This window comes from Myotis davidii, unplaced genomic scaffold (genome assembly GCF_000327345.1).
Source record: "Myotis davidii unplaced genomic scaffold, ASM32734v1 scaffold428, whole genome shotgun sequence".
Taxonomy (NCBI): Eukaryota; Metazoa; Chordata; class Mammalia; order Chiroptera; family Vespertilionidae; genus Myotis; species Myotis davidii.
In genome coordinates, this window is record NW_006299834.1 from 3,336,019 (window position 1) to 3,339,716 (window position 3,698).

The following is a 3,698-nucleotide window of genomic DNA, read 5'->3' on the forward strand; positions in this document are numbered from 1 at the left end:
GATCCCTTAGCCATAATTCCAAAATCCAAAAACTTCTGAAAACCAAACGTTTTCTGTAATTCATTTTGTGGCAAAACTTGATCTGAACCTAACTGGCAGCAAAACCTGACCTGAACTAACATGAGACTATTTATAGTCTACCTACTAAAGCAAGGATAGTCATAGCTTTGGCTGCCGAAATACAAGTGTATTTGACTATAAAGTGCTGCCCCTGACTCTGCAGGGACGTTATATAATATATGTTAAATGCACCTTACTAGCTTTCCAGTAAGGGACTAAGGATCTAAAAATGGGTTTTTATTAAAAAGGTCCTGCTGACCTCCACTGAAATATATAATAGTTTTCTAAAAATATCTTAATAAATTAATGTGAACTAATTCATTTCTTTTTAAAAAACTTATCACTACTAAAACATTCTACTTTAAATTTCTATAAATCTACAACTGTATTGTTAGAATATTTTATACCACTTCGACATTATTTTAAGTCAACCTCTCTCTGAAGACAACATTACAATTGACCTTTGGCAATAGGATAGTATCTGAATGGGATAAAGATAGTAAAGTTAAAAACGCAGACCTCTGTCAATATGCTTTGATTTTTTCTTGCTCATGTTAAAAACAAAACAAAGGGCATGAGATTTTCTCAATGTATTAAAGAGGAACATTGATTTAAAAAGTTAATGAGCACCAATTTAAATCACTTAAATAATTAAAATAAAAAGTCATAAAATCTGAGTTGTTATCAAGAAACAGAACACAAAATAAAAGTCAAGAAATAGAACATGTACAAGTAAGCAAAACGATATATTTTAGCCCAGTGATGTATCAATTCTAATATATAGTGTGACTAAATGACAAATGATAACAAAGCTTGCAAAACTCAAAGGTCTTTATTATAGAAAGAAAACTGTAAAACCAGATTAAAGCCAAGAACTTAGTTAACTATAATGAAGACTAATTTAGAAGATTTCCCATGAAAAATAGGGACAAAAATGAACATTTTAATAAACAAATATAGTACTATATTTTAAGCCCTTGTATCTACATAAAATAAAATTGGTTAATTTTTGTTTTTCATTATTTTTTACTATAAACCAATCAATCCTGCCTCCCTCCCCCACTCTTTCACAAACACAACTAACCAATGCTAGAAACAATGCAGCCAAACAGGAACCTCATTTCACAACTGGCAGACATGAAAGCAGTGAAAACCTCTCTTAATAAATGTGTGGGATAGAGAAGAACCCCCAATTATTTCTGTCTAAAGGAAGCTCAAAGAAACTAAAGACTGAAAAATAATTCAAAACACCCAACGCAACCTTAGTAGCAAAATTGGTTGTTGCGTCCTAACTGGTTTGGCTCAGTGGATAGAGCATCGACCTGCAGACTTAAGGGTCCCAGGTTCGATTTCGGCCAAGGGCATGTACTTGGTTGCGGGCACATCCCCAGTGGGGAGTGTGCAGGAGGCAACTGATCGATGTTTCTCTCTCATCGATGTTTCTAACTATTCCGCTCCTTCCCTCTCTCTAAAAAAATCAATAAAATATATTAAAAAAAATTGGTTGTTGCTACATCTTGGAATCAAAGGGCAATGCTATCTTTACAAGTATTATTTACTAATTTATGGTTTTAAATATCCATGAAAATATGCGGCATCAAAAATAGTATATATAAAAACATCACTGATAATATGGAATTCTAAATTAATTAAAAATAAAAATAAAGAACTTCAGGGTAAAGTTGGATTTAAAAGAAAAATTTCCCACTATAGTTTTCTTTTTACATAAAACAGAATTGAAAGAGGATAAGAAATAAAAGAAGACAAGGATCATGACTCTTTGTTTACTCTTTCTAGCCAGTGCCAAGCCATGGGCATCTCTCGGGACAACAGGCACAAGCGCAGCAATACCTGGGGCAAGAGAAAGCCCCAACAAAAGATGCAGAGATTTGTTCATCAGTTTAGGTTGTTCATTATATTCCACAAATGAGTGAGATCATGTGATATTTATCTTTCTCTGGCTGGCTTATTTTGCTTAGCATAATGCTCTCCAATTCCACCCATGCTGTTGCAAATGGTAAGAATTCCTTCTTTTTTACCACAGCATAGTATTCCATTGTGTAGATGTACCACAGTTTTTTAATCCACTCATCTTGCTGACGGGCACTTAGGCTGTTTCTAAATCTTAGCTCTGGTGAATTGTGCTGCTCTCATATATTAAAAATAGGTTATCAGTTTCTCTATTATGGGAATTTAAATGTACCCTGCTTTATATCATAAAAAAAAAAAAGATGCAAAAGATGAGATAGTAGGATGCCCTGCTGCCAACACTAAGATTGGCCCCCACCGCATACACAGTCCATGTGCCGGGAGGTAACCAGAAGTACCATGCCTTAAGACTGGACATGGGAAACTTCTCCTGGGCCTTGGAGTGTTGTACATGCAAAACAAGGGCTATTGATATTGTCTACAATGCATCCAACAATGAAGTGATCCACACCAAGACCCTAGTAAAGAAATGCACCATGCTCACTGACAGCACATCGGACGAACAGCGGTACGATCCTACCATGCACTGGCCCTGGCCTAAAGAAGGGGCCAAGCTGATCCCCAAGGAGGAAGAGATTTTAAACAAAAAACAATCAAAGAAAACTCAGAAGAAATATGATGAATGGGAAAATCAGGCCACAATCAGCAGTCTTCTAAAAGAGTAGTTCCAGCAGGGCAAGCTTCTTGCATGCATTGCTTCAAGACCAATGTCGCTAGGCAGCAGATGGCTATGCACTAGACGGCAAGGAGCTGGAGTTTTGTCTGAGGAAAAAGCAAGACCTGGAAGGCAAATAAACCCTCCTCTCTCCTATCTTAGCTCATGTAATGCAGAGGAAGAGGAAGAGGAAGAGGAGCATGACAAAAAGGTACTAAGGTACAAGACCATCGAGGATAAAGAGCAAGCCCAGAGGATACACGTTAAGTTAAAGAGTACCCAAACTCTCTACTACAAGATTTATTATAAAAGAACTATAAAGCTGTAAGTTCAATTAGCTAAAATTATAAAGTTAAAGAAAACCAAAGTTGAAAGCTAAAAATCTAAAAATTTAATCCATTAAGAATATTTTTTAAAAGTCCTTGTTTTGCCCTGACCAGGTCGCTCAGCTAATTGGAGCATAGTTCTGTACACCAAAATGTTGTGGGTTTGATTCCCAGTCAGGGCACATATGTAGGCTGTAGGTTTGATCCTTAATTGGGGCACGTATGGGAGGCAGCCAATCTATGTTTCTCTCTTATATCGATGCTTCTCTCTTTCTCCCTTCCTCTCTAAAATCAATTTTTTAAAAACACACACATTCTCAGGTAAGAATTTTTTAAGAAGTCCATGTTACCTAATTGGGGGATGAGAGTGGGGCTAATGAGACATTCAAGTGCTAAAAAACAAAGACTTTAGGAAAAGAATTTTACCTCCTCCCCAAAGAATTATATAAGGTTGCATTAATGTAGTATACATACAACAATCTACTAGGTTCTAAGGATATTCCTTGGTTAATTACTTAACAGACCCAGATTTAAGGCATCTCTCTTTGAACTAGGTCATTCACATAATTCCTAGTGTAAGCCAGATACAAGTATGTGCTCATGCTCTGGAATTCAGCATCTTATATGAATAACTTTAAATTTAAATTATGAAGGTATTAATAATGCTG

At 35.9% G+C, this 3,698-nt stretch overlaps 1 pseudogene; it reads left to right on the forward strand.

Moving 5' to 3' along the window:
- The first annotated feature begins 1,769 nt into the window (after positions 1-1,769).
- On the forward strand, positions 1,770-2,868 carry LOC102763068 (annotated as a pseudogene).
- Positions 2,869-3,698: the final 830 nt, after the last annotated feature.